This window comes from Sinohyriopsis cumingii, chromosome 8, assembly GCF_028554795.1.
Source record: "Sinohyriopsis cumingii isolate HCF-2022 chromosome 8, ASM2855479v2, whole genome shotgun sequence".
NCBI classification, from domain to species: domain Eukaryota; kingdom Metazoa; phylum Mollusca; class Bivalvia; order Unionida; family Unionidae; genus Sinohyriopsis; species Sinohyriopsis cumingii.
The window spans coordinates 39,122,656-39,147,201 of record NC_142968.1 but is presented as its reverse complement, the minus strand read 5'-3'; the positions used below and the strand labels follow the sequence as shown (position 1 = coordinate 39,147,201).

General features: G+C 37.5%; 1 long non-coding RNA gene across 1 annotated transcript in view; it reads right to left on the bottom strand.

The window, feature by feature from the left end:
- Positions 1-8,835: 8,835 nt before the first annotated feature.
- The window catches only part of LOC149793317 (uncharacterized), a 72,628-nt gene continuing 56,917 nt past the window's right edge, over positions 8,836-24,546 (bottom strand). Inside the window, exon 3 of the long non-coding RNA XR_016422764.1 lies at positions 8,836-9,663. This is a non-coding gene — a long non-coding RNA (uncharacterized LOC149793317). The remainder of the gene's footprint in view (positions 9,664-24,546) is intronic.

The following is a 24,546-nucleotide window of genomic DNA, read 5'->3' as shown; positions in this document are numbered from 1 at the left end:
AATAGATGAAATATTAGTATTATTATCAATGAAAGCAAAAATGTTTATTGTAGCCTGTGTAGAACATTGCAATTCCCCCATGGAAAAACCTGTTTTATCTGATGTTTACAATGTTCTTGTTTATAATTTCAGTAATAGACTTTGTCTTGTTGACAACATAGAATGCTCTAGAAAGGAACTGTTGACCCTCCCCTAGTTCTGTTTATGTGTTTTTGATTTTTATAAACTGTTGTTTATTGAAAAATTATTCATTCTTGCCTTAACATATCGAGGTAGACTCAGTCTTATTTTTGTGCTTAGATTTTCATTTGGGTGGAATTATCTTTTAAAACTATTATTCACTGGAAATACAAGGTGCTCATCAGTAATATTCTTGGACTGGAACATTAATTCGGAATTATATCATCACGAATCAGGCCAATGGCACAAGGCCACGTTCGAGACTAAAGGCACATTGACACATTCAATATTGGATCTTATTCGGAATACCACTTTAATTCGGTTGAAACTTTATACATTTGGACTTGTGATGGAACTTTTATGACTATTTTGGATTTAAGTCACAGTACTGTAAGTTTTTTTTTTTAAAAAATCACCTTGTATTCAAGGAAAATAAATTATTTGTTGAATGTTATAAAACTTGCTGTTTTTCGTTCTCTTCTCTTAATTAGTTTAAGGCAATAGAGTCGTAACAGAAAATCGTGCATTCGTCTAAGGGAAACGAATTTCTTTAAAATATTTAAGAAAACTGTTTTTGAAATTTAAATTGTTTTGTAATTTTCTATTTCCCAGGTTTTATTTCACATATTTGAAAAATCAGTAGTGAAAACAATGAACAAGCTTTCATGAAAGTCATTTAAAGTGGAGAACTTTATCTTAAATCTTACCCAGGAAAGGCTACAGTCCTTGTAACAGGATGAAGTACTCCAGCTTGTCAGGCAATATGATCTCTCTGTGGCGAAGGTTTCTTTAAGGGAGCAACAAATAAAAAATAAGTTGGTCCAATATTTGGTGTAAAATAATTTTTGGGATATAATTTGTTTGGGTTTAACATGAAAGTAATAGAACTAAAATTAAAACAAAAGATAAGAATAAAATTAAGAAAACTTGAACTTCAGGCAGAGAAAGAAGAAAGACAAATGCAGCTACAGAAAAGAAAGAGAATTACAATTTCAGAAAGAGGAAAAAGATTGTTATAGGTATGGTTTCACGCTCAATGCCTATATCAGATTCTAGCAGATTCTAATTGTTAGTAGTGACAGTTGGCCAGAACATTAATCCCAGCATTCTGGATATTTGATACCAGAGACTGTCAACAGGTCCGGTTCTGTTGTTTATCTTCCATAGGCTAAATGAGCCTGGACTTCTTCCTGCCCTTGGATAAAGCACAAATGTTAAATTAGTCAAGATCCCTTATCTCTAACCCTTACTACAACAAGAACAGAGTGTTAGAGCAGGCAGCGATGGGCTTTGTACTGTAAGCACAAAGTTTCTTTAGTTTTTGTGAAGATGTTAACCTTATTTTACATAAAGTTGTAGGACCCTTATTTGGTGGTTGTGTGTCCTTTGAAGCTGAATGTAACAGAGGGAAATAAAGAGAAAGAGAAGATAGGCTAATACAAATGCAAAGAGAAATGGAAGATAAGGAGTAACAATTTCGACTAAAATAATTACAGCTGGCAAGTGTAAAACACCTCTCCCACTGTACACAAGATCAGTGTATGATGTTACCTGAAATATAAGGTAATAACCCTTTTAAAGAAAAGGAAGTAAATAAAAAATGCTGAAAATCTGAAATGACCAAGACAGCATTGGACTCCATTATGACAAAGTGTACTTATTGGCAAAGATAGTGAAACCTACACTTCATTGTCCTTTCAAGAAAGTGCTGATTAATATACGGTTACGGTATGTATCGTGAAGGGCTATGAGGTACCTGAGACATACCGACCAAGGTTTAGGAACTTCAGAAAAGAAACTGGACGGACCTTTGTCAAATTTGCAATAGAAAAAGAACAATTATTTCATTATTTCGTGACTAGAAAAAGTTTCCTTTGACAGTACGTCTTCTACCTATTATTGATATAAAGCCAATTGTATACGAGTAATTCTTATTCTCAATCTGGCACAACATTTATGAATCAAGTTTCTGATACGACTGATCAAAAATCCTACCTGCACCTTTTGCAAGAAGAAAGAGCTTATTATTTATGACTGCTACAGATTGAAAAATAAGCAATAAAATGAAGACAGAGCTATTCCAAATGCTCATATTTCTAAGAGGACAATATCACGGTCATGTAGTGAAAGCAATACATTAGTTGCATCAAATACACCAGTCTGACTTTATAGTGGAGAATTGTGAATCATTCATATCAAAAGGTTCTATATCACTTATTCGTGATTCTGCCAATCCTATTCCTATTAAATTTTAAAGAACGCAGGAGCTTCTTGTAGTCTTTTTGTTATCTTATTCATGGAGTAAGAGTGCGGCTTTGGTAATAATCTTCTCCAATGTGTAGATTTGTTATCAGACGTAGTCTCACGACATGTGATAGTTGATCCAGTGCAGTCTTTACCCATAGATGGCATTATTACTAGGCAATTATATCGCTGGAGATATGGTTGTCGTAACTCCACTTGTAACTGGAAAACCTTGTTTGGATCAGAATGTCGATCATTTTCAAATCAAATTCCTGATTAGTACCCTGATTGTGCAGTTACTTTAGCAATGGCGAAGACAGCTCATGAGAATGATGATGATTACTCTTTTAGCTGACACGTTTAATGGTCAGTCTTTTTATGAGGTCAATTTTGTTCCTGTAATGGACAAGTCAAAAGGTATTGATTCAGTTGTTCCTCTTTTTATTATTCATTCTTTTTATATTAATCAGAGTGACAAACGACAATCACTCGAACAGGAACAAGATCATTAGAGCTCCTGTTTGTTTCGGCGTGCTTTTGGTGAAAATGAAACGACAGCAGTATATGTTTGCTATTTTGATACAAAATATTTCCCTTATGAGAAAATGGAGTCCACCTGATGTATCCGCTTGTGATGAGTGATCAGTGTGCTATCAAGTTTTTGTTCCTAAGTCCTACTGACAAAAAAGCATTCGTCTACCCCATGAAACTCCGTTGGCTGATCATTTAGGGGTCAATAAGACTTATCATAGGATCTCAAATCATTTTACTGGCCGAAAATTAAATGTGATGTTTGTAAATATTTAGATATTGTCCCACTTGTCAAATAATAGGAAAGCCCAATCAGAAGATACAGAAGGCTTATTTGCAACCTATTCCTGCATTTGACGACCATTTAGCAGAATAATTTTAGACTGTGTCGGTCCTTTACCTAAGTCAGGCAACCAATAATTATTGACCATAATGTGTGCGTCCACAGTACTCCAGAGGCAATTACTTTGAGGAATATTAAATCTAAACCCATTGTAATAGCTTTCATAACTTTAGTGGTGTATTTTTGATGTTGTTTTGTTTTGGGGTTTTTGAGGTGGGTTGGGATGGTACACAATTTAGCCGTCCCAAATTTGCAAATTTGATCAGACCTCAAATTTTATGTCTGGAATTTTCCAATGAATTAGGCATCCATCAATTGAAGTCTTTTGCCTATCACCCTGAACGGCAAGGGACTTTTGGAACGATTTAATCAAGCATTGAAAAATATGATTCGGTTACATTGTTTTATATACCAGAAAAGATCGGGACGAATTGGTTTATTTACTATTGTTTGTTGAACGGGAATCGGTTCTAAACTCTTTAGGATGTAGTCCCTTTGAACTACGTTTTAGACATACTGTCCGTGGATCATTGACGTTGTTAAAAGAGAAACTTTCCTTTAATTGAAGGTTAAAAAATTAATCTTTTCGATTATCTTTCTGATTCTAAATATAAGTTGTCAAAAACCTGTGAAGTTGCTCGAACTAATTTTCACAATTCTCAGTAAAAAATGAAATACACGTATGTATGACAAAAATAAAAAGGAAAGGATGTTTCAGCCTGGTGATATAGGTCTGGTGTCTCATGTCCTAAAATCCTCCTCAGGCTAAATACAATGGTCCTTATTCTGTTGAGAAGAAAGCAAATGACTTAACTAATATCATTAACACTCCCGACAGACGAAAACAAAAACAACTTTGCCATATAAATATGTTTAATGCAGTATTTTACAGAGATAGCCCTATTAATCATGCAGGGGGCCCCGAGTAGCCCAGTAGTTTAAAGCGCTCTCCGTTACGGATCACTGCCATCTCACCTCTGTCTGCGTGGGTTCGAGTCTAGGATTTGGCCAATGTGGGTATGTGAGAAAGCTTGTCAGTAGCTTCTCGTGGGTCGGTGGTTCTTCCCAGGGTTTTCCCGGGTTCTTCCTCCACCGTTAATACTCGCCGCCATACATAGCCTATAGTGTGCTGAAAAATGGCGTTAAACCCCACAACAACAACAACAACATTAATCATGCAGTGAGGATTTAAGCGATGGAATGCAATCGGACTTTGATGACTTGGGTGTAACCAATCTTCGGAATTCAGAAATATATAATAATTTCGACCAAACATTTAACATCTACAGTCACAAGAAATGTTTGAACAAAACCAGTTATTATTTGAATATGACCATTAGTTTCCAGATGTTCCTACACGAACAACAAATTTTACCATGACACTGAAATTGTAGATTCCACACCTGTACTTTAGTGTACTATATGTGTTTAGAGGGCTAATGTAGATTTCTTTGTGCATAATGAGAAGTTACAATGTTCACGTAAAGGCGTACGTTAATCTGTCTCAAGTTTTAGCCCAGTAGAAAGCTTTTGTGCTATCCCATGCTGATTATTTTGCCTTATACCTAGCCATGGATCGAACAAAATTTAATCTGAGAGAGATATATACATTCATGTTCACTAACAGTAATTGTTTGTGATATAGTTTTAATTTTCTCATACATTTATACCAATAATATTTAGCCTATTTCTATTTTTTTTTCTTCAAAAACTGAGACATGGCTCACTTTGAATGGTGTATGTGAACATGGGTTCCTCACTGGGTGTTTCGTTCTAATAGCAAAGTAGGAACTAGATATACTCTGAAGCGGATCCTGAATTTGTCTCAAATTATTCCTTTAATTTCTCTGCACACTTCGCAAATATTTAGATCGATTCACAAAGAAGGAACACAACGCACATAAAGAAATATCACGATAAAAGATACTGTTTTGGTTTCCAGAAAACAAATCTACAAATTTCACAATGTTCTACGAATTTCAATCAAATTTAAAATATTTTTTTAACATGCATAATTGGGTAGAGACTTATGACAAAAATTAAAATGTGCGTAATTGGGTAGAGGTTGTTGTTATTGTGGTGGTGGGGTTTAACGCCATTTTCAGCACAAGATAGGCTATGCATGGCGGCCAGTATTAATGGTGGAGGAAGAACCCGGGAAAACCCCAGGAAGAACCACCAACCCACGATAAACTACTGGCAAGCTTTCTCACATCCCCACATTAGCTGTATCCTAGACTCGAACCCACACAGGCAGAGGTGAGATGGCAGTGATTCGTATCGTAGAGCGCTTTAGACCACTCGTCCACTCCGGGCACCTGGCTAGAGGTACTTACAACAAAGTAAAAACATGCGTAACTGGGTTGAGGCATGTATGACAAACCAAAAGAAATAAACATAAGCACCTTCAATGTTGCAAAATGGAGAGAGAGAGAGAGAGAGAGAGAAAGAGAGAGAGAGAAATAACAAGGAGATAAGAATTTTCTCACTCGCTCTTTGTCCCATTTCATACATTCATAAGATGTTATAATGTCTCTATTTCATGAGTTTGCCATCCAATACTAAAACTCATTACTTACTAGACAGTGTCGAGTCACATTCTTTGAAGTTCTGAATGATGTTTATATTTTGTTCACGCAATGTTAATGTTTCTTTCATATAATGAGAGTATAAGCCAGCTTGAACTGAACCAAAAAGCGGAACTGGCTCGTCCCACCAGAATGTAATCATTCATTTTGTTGTTTGGTTTGGTTGAGGTTTTCTTTTTCTTTTTCAGTAATTAACGAAATGTAGCGCTCCAGATTGAAATATTAAGATTTTTAGCTACCATGTTCTATTTTGAAATTGTTAGTCACAAGTTTTTATTCATTATATCTATTTTCTGCTTAACCAGGTTCTGCTATCTGAAAACCGTAATAATACAATTTATTGTATGTTTCCTAATAAAATATTAAAATATATCAGAGGGAGAATTATGATATTGCTTCACTGGAGATACCTCTTTTGAAAGTGCTCTCGTTTTTCATTTAGGAAGTATATATTTCCTTATGCTCGATCTTCATACCCGTATTTCCATATTTAGGCCTATTGTATTTCTTCGTCTTCTTTTCCTGCTCTCTTTCCCGCCCTTCGACTTACTCCCTCCATCAGAGTGGATATATCTTATAATGGTCAACACTGTTGACCCTCTAGAATACATTTATGTAACCAACGAAAAGGCGCCGTTAGAATGCAAAATATAAGGAATCTCAAACAAAAAAAGCATGCTTCAAGTATTAACGTTTAAAAAATAGTTTTCCAAATCAATCATGCAAATTGTCAGTGACTGAACATACATGGCTTGCTCCTATGCGATAATCAGTGTCACAAATAGAGTATCATGCCTGTTACACTGAACTACACGTGCTACAGATTATTAAGAAAAACTCTTGATTACGAACAGTAATTAAACTGTGGTGATTCTAACTGCCAGCAGAATCATAATCCTAAGATGGAGAAATCGAGTCGATGATTGAAAACAGAAATTAAGTGACAACCGAAATTAGAGTACAGCGACTGTAACCGAAAATAGACCGCTAACCTGTCAACATATAAAGTCATGTCTGAATGCAGATTTAAAGAAGAAGCAGCCAAAATCCTTAAAAGTAAACTCACAATCATTATGATTGTTTAATTATGTTACGCCATATTGGAACATTCAGTTAAGCTGCTATAGTTCCCCCACCGCAGCAATATTGTTTCGCAATGTTCACTGTTATCTATCCGAACAAGAAATGTGTTAAAAATATTTTCTTTTCGTATGAAAATATGCATTAATTTGACAAAATTGGAAACATTATATGTACAATTAAATTGTACCCCAAAAGTCACTCTCATAAAATTATTGCACAATTTATGAACTTTTTTCTATGGATATATTAATGGAGAAACTAATCCAAACAAATCGAAAGTTTTTGCCTTAGCAGACATATAATTCAAATTAAATCTACTTTTTATGTATAGATATAGAAATCTTTCAGTCGTAAAGTGGAAACATTTTGTATACACTCGTGACAACAATACAATGTTCCATTTCACTAGTTAAATATTAACTTATATCTACTTAAAAAAGCGTAGATATCCTCAATGTACATCTCAGTTTTGTTAATAGGGCTCATGCATGGGGTGCTGAAGTTTATTTTTTCCATTGAAAAGTATATACATCTTACTATTTGCTAAAAAGTTATATTTCAATGTTGAACGACACCTTATCTACACCAGTGAGGTACATAAACAATGAGTATGATCGGTTACATGGCGGGTACATTCGGTCAGTTACATTTTTTGTCAAAAGTATTCCGACTGTGAACAGTTAAGCTAAGATGTCAAACTTGCAAAACCATGTGATTAATTGAACATCTGTTTTATAGCTATCCATGCTGCTGAATTGTATTGGGAAGAGAAATAAATAAAATAGGAAAGTACAGTCAAAGAAGCGAAACAATTTCTACTTTCAGTACAAACTTTTTTTTCACCTGATGGTTATTATGATTATTGCAAATTTAAACTACAAATTTTGTAATGCAGAAAAAGTTCGCATTATACAAATAACTACAGTTCTCTCCACGCCTCCACCAAAGACGAGAAAAAGTTTGCCTAGTTTTACATTTTTACATTCCTATAGAGCTGGTAATTATACTGATATATCTTTTCAATCAGCAATCAGTGAAGAGAAGTAGATAAACCACAATAAATAAATAAATAAATAAATAAATAAACATAGAAAATTAATGCATATTTAGACAGTAAAATAGTCATAAAATGACTGGATTTGGAACTGGCGGTGGCTGAAATTGATCAGAGCACGAGAGGTCTCACATCACCAATCAAAATGCAGTCTAGTTGCACTTAGATCCAAACACCCGTCAAAAAAAATATACATTTAACAAAACTGATGATATATCGTCTGAGTCTAGTGTTCTTAGTTGGTGTTATATGGTCTATGGGTAAATAAGATTGCAGTTTCTAGTATTGTACAGAGTGAAAATCGCACAATAGAAACACAAAGCAGCACAATGGTAACGGATCACAACTCTACGAGAATGCATTAGAAATTAGAAATATAATATTTACAGTTAAGATGTCATACTTGCGCATGGATAGTTGTTAGGGTTTTCATGCTGTACTGGATTGTTTCTATGACAATTGTACTTATAATATTAGCGAAATCTTTAGAACTCTGCCAATCTGAGCAGAATATAGCGAGAGATCTAACGTTAACAAACGTATGAAAAATGTATAACATTTTCACATATCAGAGTTCCAACACGTATGCATGTTTTCCTCCATGAAGTGAAATATATCTCTCTGTCGTTGTCTCTCTCTCTCTCTCTCTCTCTCTCTCTCATATTGTAAAATGGATGTGGGTGGGGAGCTGCATGACACCAAACCGTTTGCTCTGGTGTGTTTTGCACAGACAGGTGTTCTATACCAACGGACATAAGCTGGGGGAGGAGAAGAGAAAGCCTTATCAGGAACAGCAATAATTGACTCAGATGTTTGTCTATTGCTCGTATACAATTTATGTAATTGTTTTATTGTTCCATCCAGATAATGTTACCAACAATAACAAAAAGCAACAAATAAAATGATGTATGCTTTTATAAAATGCCGAGTCGCAGAAGTGTGTAACTTTAATTCCAATCAAATCCTGCAAAATTAGAATCACCATACACTGAAATATAACAATTCTCAGCACATGCATACATATCAGAAAAAGTATTAATTGAACTGCATGATGAAAGTCTATGATTCTGTACCATCCAAGAAAATCGCAGCAATGTTTAAAGTGTTGAGGTTAATGTTATAGGTTTGACTATGTGTTTTAAAGTCTTTTTAATTGTCACCTTTATGTTTATCGTATATAAATTTTACAGAATCTTATCATCTTTACGTTTTATATTTTGTCTTGTTATTCTTCGTGTATATATTATTTTGAAGGTTTATCTTTCTACGACTTTATGCAATTCATTTTACATTTCTCGAAATTTGCCATTCGTTGACTCAGTATAGCCACTATTGTGATGAGGTGCAGTAAAAAGCTACTACACGAATAATAAATGTTGTCATAAGGTTGTCCATTAATATATATATATATATATATATATATATATATATATATATATATATATATATATATATATATATATATATATATATATATATATATATATATATATATATAAACTAAAATAAGCAATGTGTATGCATCTAAACTTGTAAATCTTCTCTGATTGTAATATCCACGCGTCGATGAGCTGGGAAAGTCCCAAACAGTTTTCGGACACGGTCGGGTCGAGGATAGATCCTGTAGTCTTTTAAGACACCTGCAATACAAAATAAAACCACATAATCATCAATTCGTATGAGAATATAGAAATCGAAGTAGTAGAAAGAATGGCACAACAAAGCTGATCTTTATATTAGGATCCCATTTAGAGCGAAAAAGCACACACACACACACACACACACTTGAAAATCCCGAAACTTTGCAAGGGTACTGAGCAAAATCTGACAGATGTCATGTATACACTGTAGGTCAAGACTTAATCTAGACCCCGGCTAGCAGACATGAAGGGGAAACAAAGCCAAACTGTTACCCATGGTCAATCTTACATAACTATTGAATGGTATCTAAAGGAAATTTTCGACAGTCTGTGAAATCCCCACACTCCCTACTACGTGATAATATGACTAAATATGAAGAACACGATACCCCTACTTCCCTTCATGTATGCAAAAATATCAGCTGACTACAGACTTACCTGAAAAATCATTGGAGTGAATTTGATTAAATTTGTATGGCTCCTATATGTGAACGTTCCAATGCAATTCATCACAAGAATCTGTGACAACATTTGCAAAACAAGGATGTAACCAATTATCACAATAGTCCACTAGATGCAAAATTTCTATATCAACATAAAGCAATTGGAAACATATTTGATAATGTGTACAAAAATAACAGAAATAGTAAAGTATCGTGCTTTTGTAGTGTATGACTTTTGGTCCAGGTGATCTTGAGTTAATTTTCAATGGTAAAGGTGTAATATGAATCTTAAGACACGCGGAATATGTGGCGAAAGTCCACTCCGTCATAAATGGTACTTAACCCCAAATCTTACTGAAATAATTCTGGCCAATCGAAATGTTACATTTATACGTTTCAAGTAAGATCTTCAAATCTGAAGTAACGTTTATTATTCGAAATGATTACTATGTGTGTACGACGGATGCATTTTGCCTGCAAGTGTAACATTCTTTGAGTAGCATTTTTAAATAACAGGACATAATGTATTTCATTCCTATCCAGTCGCCTCAGTACGAAACTCAACTGGTACCTTACTCGGAAAGCATGCTCTCATTTGCCCTAGTGTCGTTAAACGTGCATGCACACTGGCTATAAAACTACCAGTGATCCAACAAATAGTTAACCAGCCGAGACATTCGCATATCTGACGCAAATCCGAGCGATCACACGTCCAATGTATGCCGATTGACGAAATTCGGGTCACTTCGGCTATCACTTCGGCTATTTACGAAACATAGGTTGACCAAAAACATTGCGCATGATCGAACCAAGTTATTTCATTCGTAACTAATCCGACAACCATACGGTCAATCCAGTCGCAGAAATAGCCAAAGGTTGTCAGAGACATTATTTTGTCTTGCAGAAATATCAGAAGTAGTTCTAAATGTCTGCTCAGGGTAACCTACTAAATCAAACCATACATTAAGACATGACCCTAGCTGTATCGACTCAGAATAAAGACAATAAAGATTGGAGTTCTTGCTGCCATAATCACCCGGATGTGTTGCGCTTAAAACGTATGATCACCCTAAATGTGGCATATTTTGCTTACCTTGCAGCCTCTTTCAGATTGATTATCCGACCATTTTAGTTATTTTAACCCTGCTATTTGTGTAGTGTTTTCGTGCATTAGGTCGGTAGTGTTTGTTTATATCATCTAGTTCTGTAATGTTCTGTAGTATTTGTTTATATTATTTAGTTCTGTAGTGCTTGTTTATAGTTGTTGTTGTTCTAGGGTTTAACGCCATTTTTCAGTACAAGATAGGCTATAAATGGCGGCCAGTATAACTGGTAGCGGAAGAACCCTGGAAAACCCAGGGAAGACCAACCGACCCACGACAAGCTACTGGCAGGCTTTCCCACGTACCCACGCTAGCCGAGCCTTGGACTCGAACCCACGCAGACAGTGATTCGAAACGGTGAGCGCTTTAGACCACTCGGCCACTCGGGACACCCTTGTTTATATTATTTAGTTTTGTAGTGTTTGTTTATAGTAATTAGTTCTGAAGTGTTTGTTTATAGTATTTAGTTCTGTAGTGTTTATTTACAGTATTTAGTTCTGTAGAGTTGTTTAAAGTATTTAGTTCTGTAGTGTTGTTTATAACATTTATTTCTGTAGTTTTGTTTATAGCATTTAGTTCTGGCTGTTTGGCTGATTGTTTAGGATTTAATGCCATTTTTCAGCACATGATAGACTATATATGGCGGCCGGACAGTATATTTGGTGGAGGAAGAAACCGGGAATTCCCAGGAAGAACCACTCACCCACGGGAAGCTACTGGCAAACTTTCTCACATATCCCACAGGGCCGAATCATAGACTCGAGCCAAAGCAGACAGGGGTGATATGCCAGTGGTCTGTAAAGGCAAGCGCATTTAGTTTTGTGGTTCTGTCTATGTCGTTTAGTTCTGTAGTTTTGTTAATAGCTTTAGTTCTGTAGTTTTTTATATAGCGTTATGTCATGTAATCCTGTCTTATCTATACATTCCTGTGTATGTATATTTCAATTTCTATGCCTGCAAAACTGTCTCTACTCCTATTAATTCATTTCTCCACATTGAATTTGTAAATGCAGATTTGTTTATTATTTTAATATCTATGTTTGTAGCATAGAAACAATATTTTCCATAGCTAGCTATTTACATATGTATATATGTATGTATGTATGTATGTATGTATGTATGTATGTATGTATGTATGTATGTATGTATGTTTAATTTAATTGTTCTTTTATTGTTTGTAGTTGGTTAAATTGGTACCAGTGAGGTAATATTTCTCTTATGTAAATGCAAACCGATTCTAAATAAAATGTATGTCCTCAACTAATTTTATAGGAATGGGCACAAGAACCGACCAATACGGTATTTTTGCCGCAGATTATTTTGAGGATATATTTTGCTGACAAAATCCACTTGTGTATAGTTGTTGACCAAGGTAGAAAGTTGTTTTCCAAAGTAAACGTTGACAAAATCCATCTGTGTGTAATTGTTTACCAAGGTGAAACTTTCACGGCTAGTAGTACACGAATGAAATGCTCATTTATAGAATCTCTTCATTGTTACTTTGATAATGCGCATGTTTTAAGTATAGGCTTTACATTTATTACAGATGTTGCTTGTTCACAAGTAAAGAATAAAAGAACTTTTTATTGAAAGAAATAAAACCAGATTTTCTTTGTGTGCGAGCTCATCTGAACCTTGTAAGTAATACTTCAAGGTATGGTTTGCAAAGAAATATCATGTGACCTACCCCATCTTATTATGCATTAGACAATTATAACCCAAGGAACTTTACTCTTGCATGCAATGAAAAGGTTAAAAAAAATAAATAATAATAAATTCAAACAAACAATTAAACTTGTATAGGTTTACAACAGTTGCAATGTTTAAAGGGCTTGTTAGCACATATTTTAAAATTATTTTTTTTGTTTCCTAACCAAATATTGCCGTCATTAGAGGATCATGTGAATAAATTAAATATAGCTTGCTATGTTCTTCACACATAAGGAAACACAGGTGGTCTCACGTTGCCAAGTGGTCTGACGCGTTTACATCTGACATCATTAACGGGAGTTCCAAACTCGGCTTGGCCAGTGTCACGTTGTGGTGAAAATTTGCCGATGCTTTATGTTTCATGTGTACATGTATCTTATATATAATTCGTAGTTAAGAACACCTGGGATAATGTCAATGCGTTTTATGTAAGATTACGACTATAGACCCGATTCTGGACACAAATAAACTGCCGGTCTGTTGTTTAACCATTACCCAACGACCCGGTCGTGGTTAATTTCAAAGGGAATTCTACCACCAGGTAGAGGCCCTTCTGTTTGTTTTGCTGTTAGGCAGTGATGTCACGACCGACTTGGCAGCAGGTTCTGGCTATTGGGGACCAGAAACCCGAGAAAAAAGGGCAAGTGCTAAATTACACAAGGTCAGTTTTTAAAGAGACCAGACCGTATCCAATCGAAACAGAGATTCAAATATAGGGCAGAGTCTCAGCAAGAAATTTGTTCCGACTAAATCCATTTTTCCACCAGTACATGTGCGAACGTCGCCAGATGTGGATCATAGAGAAGTTAGGAGCCATTAGAATGGATTCCAAGTAGCCGAAGCTGCGCGTTCGTTTAAAGGCGGGAAATAATTCTAGTGAAATTCGAGCGTTGGATTTGTGAACACCTGCTTCTTGAAATTTAAATATATTCGCCCTAATTTGTCTCACTTTCACAACAAAGTGTTGTAAGATTTATACATTATTATTTATACATTATTATTTTTATTATTATTATTATTATTATTATTATTATTACATGTATTTATCAGAACTGAAATTTTGCATGTATAGCGAATTATTAACATGCAAGATTAACGTATGTAGAGTGTTTGATTGTATAATTTACTATGTTGCATCGTAATGCATAACTGAATTTATTAGTGAATTATGTTAGAACTTGTACTTGCTTCATTAACCTATGAATATATAAATTGTGAATTATGCAGAGTTAGTCATTGTTGGACTTGTGCACATAGAATTTGGTATTTGTATATTTTTATGCGTCTTTTATAATTCGTAGGGAGCAGCAGAGGGGCTGTACAGACCGAAACTTTTTGCACAATAAACCCCTCCAGGAAACTATTCCTCGATAGAGGGCTTATTTCGACGAAATAAACCCTTCTATTCAGAATACAGGACAAAAAAAAATGTCCCCCGAAAACTCGAAGAGTTTCCAGGGACAAACTCGTTGAGTTTGCACTGACAACTTGGGTTACTTCAATAAATCTGAAACAGTTTCCGTGGCGGGGTCGTCATTGAAAAATCCATGGGTCGGGTCCATCCCCTCTGCTGCTCTGGGAAATGAGTTTCCAAGGAAAAACATTTTTATGTTAGCGGAATTAAATCATTGACAAATAAATAATGGCAAATATTGGAGAAGCACATACGACTAGATTAGCTCGAGAACGTCTCGAAGCAATTCAGAAATTTCTTCCTGTCCGTGATAGTGTCAGACAAAAATTACAACTAAGACAGCAAGCACGGGAAGGCTTTGCAGAGACTACGGAGGAATTATTTAAACCCGTGACCAAAGCTACTGAAAAATCCGCAGCTGTTACCAAAGAGGCTTTAATAGAGCAAAGGAAAATTTTACAGGATATTTCAGCTGGACTTAAACCCCCGCCTCCACCCGATGAAGTTGTTGTGTCAGTACCTGCTGGTAAGCGAGTAACAGGGAGAATTACTGACCCCGCCAAAAGATTTACGCCGGATTATATTGAACTTCTTAAAAATGTACCAGAAGAGAAATTACCTGAGACAATACTGTTAGGATTGATTAGAAGAGATGTGTCTTTAAACCCAGAACACGGTTCTATGACAGATGATAATTTTATCAAATATTCGTATCGTATACGTGAAAATAAAAAACAAATCAGCAGGGACGATACAAAATACGATAGACTTGTAGATGCTATACGTAAACTTGAAATTCCACCATCGCAACCTCAAGAAGAAAAATCACCGTTGCAACACACAGAACGACAACAATATCCTTCACGGCGAAGAGCAATAGATCCTGACCTAACTCCGTTAAGTGAATACGAGGCTGCATCTGAAGGAAGTCCGCGGGGCCAAAAATTCAAACAAACTAGGTCGCCGATAATTAGCTTAACAACATCTTCTGAAAGTTTGCCTCAAGACATTTTATCCCCAAGAATTGTACCATCAACAGGGGAGGGTTTAGGATCCGGTTTTATTGCCTGCCCTAATAATATCATCGATGATGTATCACGGTTGGAAGTTCTCATCGGAGGAAGACGTGCCGGAAACAATTCTCCGGAAATTATAAATGAAGCCGCAGATATCTGTCAGAGACTATTTCAGCGTGGCATCATGGATATCAGCATCTACCGGGGGCTCATTGATGAACTCGCAGACGGTTACCACAGCGACTAATAATTAAATTTGCTAGCAAATTCAGTTAGATAAACAATAATTAAATAAAATGATACTACACGATTCTTTTCGCAGACCAAGAAGTGTCAGAGTAGTAAACTCACGATTACCAGTATACGAGGTTGTTTACGGAGATGGAGTCGGTGATGTTGTTAGGGATTTAGTCACAAGAATCGCTCCGAAAGCTGGACCGTTAGCAAAACAATTCGCGATGAAAGCCGCTGATGTTGTCAAGGATAAAGCCATTGGCACTGTTGGTAGTCTTGCCGGGAAAGCATTTCAATCAATCAAGGATCGACTAGCACAGCTGATACGAAAAAAAAACCCAGTCGAGAGGTTGGTGCCAGTAAAACTACCATCCACTGAAGCTATGCCGGCAAATGTTAGTAGCGTAGTAAATAAGGCCGTAAATCAGAAATTAGCTGAGATCGCAACATCAGGAATTACCTCCAAAGCGTTGCAAGATAGTGTAACTGCTAATTTGATAGCTGGTAGTGGTTTCCGGTGACGATAACATTTTAATTAGATCATCACAAATAATAATAATGTTTGCACGAAAATCCAATGACGCGTTTGATATGTCCAAACCAGTACTTAAAGATGATTCTGTACGTGATTTTCAATATTATTCTTATGAAGCACGTGATCCTAACCAACGCGGAAGAATTGAACTACAGGTCCAGGATACAAGTAGATACTTCTTGCCCGCTGAGGCCTTCATCGAAGTTGAAGGTAGGCTTTTAAAGAATGATAACACTAACTACGGAATCGGCGACCGAGTTGGATTTGTTAACAACGGCATCATGGCGTTATTTAAATCCGCTATTTACATGATAGATGGAAAAGAAATTGAAACAATTCATGATAACGTCGACGTTGCCACAACAATTCTCGGGTTGGCGAGATACTCGGATGATTACACCAGATCAGCCGGACCATCAATGATGTTTGCAAAGGATATAACCGACAGCCCCGAGAACAGGAATGTAACAATGAATAATGCCGGTGACGCAGTTGCATCGATGAACGAAAATTTTAATTTGGGTTTTGCAACACGTAGATCGATGTTAAGTGGAGATGAAGAGTTCTCAGGTGTGATTCCATTGTCTCACATCTTTGCATTCTGCAGAGATGTCCACAAGGTCATATTCGGTGCCAAACACACAGTTGTACTTGTGCGAAAACCTGATGATAATGACGCTATCTGGCGAGATGCTGCTGTTGCCCCTGGTCAGGTAATACTAACTAAACTGTGGTTGTGGATGCCAGTGTTGTCTCCGTCAATCACCGAAGAACAACGACTGTTGTCTTTCATGGACACGGGCGGTAAATCACTGCTATCCTGGAAAACAACAACCACAGACGTTATTCAGGGTGATAATGGTGGGTTGTTTACATGGCATATATCATCGCAACAAGGAGTATCAGCACCACGACATATTTTCATTGCATTTCAATACCGTGCTAGAACAGATAGCCAGGAAAGAAATCCAATGGTATTTGATACACTTGGAGTTTCTGAAGTTTCGTTGAGAATAAATGGGCATCAGGAGCCATCTGAGGATATATTAATAGATTTCGAACATCATCGTGTCGCACGCGCGTATCATCGTCTGATGTCATTTATGGGGCGCGACCTTAATGTAGACACTGGCCTGCAAATATCACAGCGAGACTTTATGAGTTTATATCCGATTTATTACTTTTCGCTGGAACATCTTGATCTGGTTAAACAATCTGTTGTCGACCTACATTTCCGAGCTCGTGTAGGTGTTCCTGCTGGTGGTTACAGAGCGATTGCTGTCATACTCTCCGATAAAGCAATGCTGCTTGAAGGTGTTGGCGGACGAATGAGGGTCATCGACGCTCCAATCGAGAATATGTAACGCAATTAAAATCAAACTTAGGATATAATGTCATACAGTCATGTTAATGTCACCTTGACTTCCGGTCAAACGAAGAAATTGCAATCAAAGAACGCAAGCACGTGCGGGACATCAATAACACTAAAACGAGATCAGATTACTGGTGGTCCAAACAAATTGTCGTTGACTAATACTCAGCTTAAACATTTTAATAAGGCACTAACAGCAAAAACCGGTGTCCGACTTGATTTCTCTGCTGCAGCTATCAAGGACATGACTAAAACCGGTGGAATATTTCCTCTTCTCGCAGCAATACCGGCGTTGATTGCCGCGGCAGCACCAGCCGTAGCAAAAGCCGCAGCACTCGGTGCAGTTGGAACTGCAGCTGGAATGGCACTAAAAAAGGCAACGGGAAAAGGATACAAGAAAAAAAAGGGACGCGGTCTAAGACTACCAGGAACTCCACCATCATGGTATCCAAAAAAATTCTAACGCCGTTGAGCAATTTTGATTTACTCGATGCTGTTAAAAAATTGCGTGTAAAACATTTCAGAGGCGTATTTATGCGAGATCAATTACCGCAACGACCGAATAATCCAGAAACTGGCATTATCAATCTCGACAACAAAGATGGTCCGGGAACTCACTGGGTTGCTTACGCGATCGATCCACGTGGAATTATCTATTTTGATTCGTACGGTTTAGCACCGCCAGTTGAGTTTCTCAAGTATGTCAGCAGATTTTCTAATGTTCCAGTGTGGCAGTCGACGTTACCAACACAAACATTAATTGATCCGCCCATTTGTGGGAGGGAGGTTTTAAATGTTCTTGATGCAATCTCAAGAAATCCAGCAACTCCTCCTCATAAAGTAGTGTATGAATATACCGCATCGAGAAATGCTAGCATTTGAAAAACAGCAATAAGAATAATGGTGGATATTTACGGAAGACCTTTCACACGAGGAGGTAAACCAAGCACAGATGCTGATCTCTCAAAATATGCGACCAAAGATGAAGTCGATAATCTTTTGAATATAGCTGGAGTTGACCCAGATGAAGTTGCTATTTTCCAAGACAGGCAAGGAAAACTAAGAACGAGCAACATTAAGTGGAATGATATAATTCGCAGAGTTCTTGGAGCTACCAAGGATAACTTCGTTGCATTTAGTGATGGCGGCCGGATCAAGGACTCGAATATATCAATCGCAAGCATCAAAGACAGTATTGATAAAGGTGTTGATAAATGTGTGAAAAAAGCCGGTGACACGATGACAGGCGAACTCAGCATGAGCGGCAACAAAATAACCGCGTTAGCGAATCCCGAATCCGACCAGGATGCGTCAAACAAACAATACGTGGACATCGTCAACGGTAAACTAAATACGCTGCGTGCAGAGCATGATGTTCACGTGGGCGCGTTTACAAGATTTCGAAAAAACTTCGTAAAAACTGATGAGGGCGTGGATAAGTTCTTTGGGACTCCTCCAGTCGTCGATGTAAAACTCGCTGATGTAAAGACCGACATTAACACGATCAAACAAACACAGCAGGAAATCGTATCGGGTATTCCTGAGATCGTTAACAAAACCAGTTTGATTAAAGTTCCCACTGGAGTTACTCCGGGGCATATCACCAACATCGTATTCACGGTATCATCGGGATTCGCAACATGGTCACGACAAAATAACACTATCAAATATACAGCAACAGCCACCGGTGTTTACAGGTTGTCTGTGTTTTCAGCCGCTAAATTTGAAATCTTCACAACATATCCTTGGAGACATTCCACCGATAAGTATTCCGGGGTTTGCACTGTAATACTAAACAGCGGAACCGAGGAAACATTTATGCTTGAAGCCGAGGACGATAGTTTAACAGCAACATCTTACTGGTTTTGTTTGGAATTCGTCGCTGCAACGCCTCAATTGGTTACCGCGTAATTGAATAATGTCAACGACGCCAGATGCTCAACAATATCGATACAATCAAGTCCGTGAGTGGCAATCTGAGTTAAAAACTGTCATCGAAGTAACTAGTCAAAAAGTAAAAAAATACAAGCGCCGCATAACAGTGCTGGATATTATGGTTTATTCAGTATCTGCCGTTGTTGCATCTGCCGGAGCAATACTATCAGCGGTCACTCCGGTAACTGCAGCAGTCGCCGCCACGATCTGTGTTTCCGCGGCCACAACAACAGCTGGAGTTTTCGGCATCATAGCAAAAAAAATATCATCATGTGCTAACACAAAATTACACGATTACACGACAAAATTAAATACAGCCACGACCGCATATCAGAAATTATCATCGCTGATATCATCATCGTTAGACGTGCAAAGTAGCGACGCTACGATATCAGATTCTGAATTCAAACTAATGTCAGATGCGTACAATGACTATTTGAAAACTAAACAAATAAATAATGTCAATAGAACTGCTTCAACAAATAGTCACAAACACAACACCGGTAAGGACCACAATGATCTCAGTGTCCTCGACGACACCAGAATTCGGTATTAATTTTCGAACTCCAATTCCAGTGAGTGAAATCGCGTTAGCAAAGCTCAGTGTGTATCACAGCTGGCCCAATGTTAGGTCGGCATCATTTGGTGGTCTGCAGCCAAATAATTCATTCGTGTTCGGGAAAAGCAAAGCCGACTCCGGCGAACAGGGTGAACTTGACTGGAATACAATTACACTTCCCACTGGGAGTTATCAGATCGAAGAAATCAATAATGAGATACAACGCCAAATAAAACGAATCACCGGCAAGGAAGCCAAAATATCTATAACAGCTCATGAACCAACGCTGTCTGCGGTCATTGAAATCTCAACGCCAGGATACGCCGTGGATATTTATAACAGCTCAATCCGAACATTATTAGGATGGCCAAAGGCCCCCGAGGTTAAACCTCGTCCACCAAAACCTGAAAAATCGGATTTTATGACCTATAAAGAAGCACTACACGACCTCGAGTACAATTATTATTTACTCCTTGCAGATCAATTACTAGCAAGAAAAAGTACTTTAATGCCCGATACTTGGAGTATAGAAGCTCCACGTGTTAAGGGGGGGCAGGAGCTCCGTGTTTACCGTCTAGATGATATAGAATCTGAATTATTTATTCCGATCAATCTAGTACATAAACAACAGCTACAACTCCTGCGAGTATATTTCCAAGATTATATTTCTGATTTAACAAGTCCGCGTGATAATATTATCACAACCATAGAAAAACTAAACAAACTCGCATCGGCCATGGAAACTATAAATCTAAGAATAATTCAGGCTTTACTGGATCTTAAAGACTATATCGATGATAATTATAGACAGATAGCCAGAGCAGATTTTGCAATTAAATATGGTATTCAAGTGAATGATATTTCAGATTTTAAATTTCCTGGATATAACGTGCCCGAGCTGAGAAAATCAGTCTCTGATCTCATCGATCAATCTTTCGAAGATATTCTTGCCGCGTACGAACGAATAAAACCACAACCTGTTATTCTCAAGCACGACAACAGTACAGCATCCGATGGCAGACACATCTCACCCGGGATCGTAAATATCACAGATGTTATTGCGGTCAATCTTGTATGTGACGTCATCGATGGCAGTTACAGCGCATCAGATACTACGACGGCACAACAGGGGTTTATCCTGTATACGTTCACACCAAGAGACCCCCCTGGTTTTCTGATTGTGCAAGAACCAATCAATCCGGTCTATCTACGGTGTCATAACCCGTGGTTGTCAACGATAAATTTCAAACTCACCGACCAGAGGGGGAATTTGTTGGACCTGCGTGACGAGACTGTTAGTATAAACTTACTGGTGAAGTCCTAAGTCAAGGGATCCATAATATTTATAATAGTTTTTTTTTCTGCACTGATCCATTTTCGTCATTTTATCGTGCAAATACCCTATCAAAACCAGCATAAGTTATCGTTGAAAGTGCTAGCACGCATTTAAAAAAAAACGGTTGTGTATAATGTATCAACCCGAGTACATTCATGCACGAGTTCATATTCATGATAAGCAAATTCTTTACGAGGCAATAAAAACCGCATTTCAAATACAGACATTCCCAGAACAGTATTTCCCCGTTAAAATAGTTATTGACGTGTATGGTGACGAAGACTTCTTGTTAACTCCGTCACAATTAACAGAGCTACAGCAAAATCATATGATCATAGTTTGGTGTCAACGAGAACAGATTATGAACTATTCTCATTCCTGTATTGATGTTGAAACGCTTAAGCAAATCCTGAAAATCTGAAAGCGCCCTTCACTTGAGAAACTCTTTGAGTTTCCAAGGGCAAAAAAAATAATACTTTTTTTTTTACCCGTGGAAATGTGCTTTACACTCCAAGCGGGGGGGGGGGGGGCGCTAGCGTTCTCAGGTTCTACTTTCACTTTGTGCTGTGAGTCACACGCTATGCGGTTTATACTTCCTTGTCGGCCTCGTAGTCAGAAACACTAGTATTTTTGTCAGAAATGCAAGGCATTTCCGTGTCTAGATTCTTTATATAACCTTTTAACCGTCTCACCCTGGTGCTAATTAATTTTCGAGTCTCATACTCTTGTGACAATCCAAGACGAATCTTCTCGACTGCACGGCACAGTGGAATAAATTCAGATACCTGATTTTCAGTTATCCCGGCAAGTGATCTGTAAACACGATCTTGCAAACCCTTAATGAACCTATAACGAGCAGGGAGATTGTTCTTCCCCAAGCGTGATAGCTCATTCAAGGATTCAAAATCTGACATAATTGTTTCAGTGTCTAGTAAAATATTAAAACCTCGCTGTTGTAATTCTTTAATTTCAACAAGTATGGTATTTATATTTTCGTGATTCGTATTATTATATATTTTTATATTTTTAATAGAAACACTTTGCATGAGAAACGCTAGCTTTCCAAAACAAAACGAGACAGTCGGAAACATTTATCCCCTGCAAGGGCCTAGATCGTCAAATAACGTTCTAGAACCCCACGAGGACTGCTTCCGACATGACAATACAACATGTAACACGAAACACTTTATCCCCTGCAAGAGCCTCTAGATCGTCAAATAACGTTCTATAGGCTCAAGAGGACGTGTTTAGTGAATTGACAAGGACAAACATATAACACGTAACTTATCCTAAGGACGGACCCCTCTGACTGCCAAGTGACTCAGAGGCACATTTATTTACAAGACGAGACAGCCCTGGCTTCTAGGATCGAGTTCTCTAGCAGGCCCGGCAAACATTTATTTGACAACACAAACAACCTTTACCTCTGATTCGAGTATCACAGCAAGCAAAGGTACAATGAACATGTAATCTTATCCTAAGAGACGGTACAGAACAGACAACCTTTACCTCTGATTCGAGTATCACAGCAAGCAAAGGTACAATGAACATGTAATCTTATCCTAAGAGACGGTACAGAACAGACAACCTTTAACCTCTGATTCGAGTATGACAGCAAGTAAAGGCACAATGAACATGTAATCTTATCCTAACTTATCCTAAGACCTTATCCTATGACGACACAAACATACACAGGTGGGTCATTTTCTACGGTCAGCAGCAGAGCAAAACCATCCATTGAATCGACCATTGGATGGTGCACAAAAGACACCCGCCATTGGCGGATTAAATTTATGGTTTTGCTTGCGCGTGCTGACTTTCGATCGACCCAAAGGTCTTAGGGAGCGATTTCGTATATAACCCAACTGTTACTTGCGAGTTGGAAATTCGCTCTAGCAGTGGGCGGGACTTGTTTAAAATATTTTAATTGTATGTTTTCTTAAGCGCGGTCATATAACAAGCACAGAAGAGCAAAACAGTCGGATATATTCAGTAAAACGAGGATATTGTTTGTAAAAAAATATATATTCTACGGTAAATAAATGATTACATGTTATGAACTCGATAAAATATTTTATCAAGGTGGCTTTCTTAGGGGGAGCAAATCCTCTGACCAGCAACGACAACTCTGCAAAGCGTTACACACTCTCGGAGGAGTTATCGTCGTTTGTGTCAACGATAAGAGTTATATAACAGAATGAAATCTTCTGTTTGAGCTTCTTTGAAAATGCTGTTTTGTAGATCCCATCTGCGACATGCTGTACAGAAGGTGGACAAATACCGAAATACCTACCGGCTGCGCTCATTGATTGAAATATTATTTCTTCACGAGTCTCAACATTCACAGATTTCACTGCTCTTCTTATAGCTGTTTTACATTTAACTCTTCCTCGTATGGTATTCTTGCTCTGAGTGATCACTTGAAGGTTTTCAATACTGTTATCAAGTCTGTTCCCGTTAATATGATCAATGACAAGGCCTTTAGGGATCTCTCCGTTAAAAACCTCATAGACGAAACGATGACATAAATACCTCCCTTTCCTAACAGTAAATCTTAAATAACCAGCATTATCAACTGTACCAACTTGTTTCCTCAGCCTGTAGTTTCTCACTATGCCATCTCGGTTTGCCTCATAATTTGGAATAGTTGGATGTCGGACGAATTCTTGATTCATTATACTATAAGCAAATCATTGTCTAATTCATAATTTGTCTGAAAACTTATTTATGTAATCACGCTCGCATTTGAGAGCGTTATCACAGTCTGGATTTTTTTTATCATAATACCGTTTTAGTTCTCGATAGCGTTTTCCACCACACGCTGAACATAATTGCGTTTTTCCTCGTACTCCAATGCCGCATCTGATACACGGTATCGGTCCTAGACTCCCACCGCGGACCTGTTGAGCATGTTGTCCACAGTATTCGCCTCTGCAGGGTTTGCTACACGGCGCTGATGAATTTAGTTTGATCCACTTGCATTGGTTCATCATATAATATATTTGTCTATTTAAATATTTGTCTTAATTATAATAATGGGTTTTGAAAGACTATCCAGAATAAAACCCATATCAGGTTCTAGATTCGATCTTGACCGGTTAACCGCTGATCCACGACGAAGAGAGTTAGCAGAGGTAATTGGTGTTATCAAGAATGCCAAAGAAGAGTTTCGTCGTGATGGTGCCGCACACACGTGGTCTTCGTATAAAATTATCCTCGGAAACGC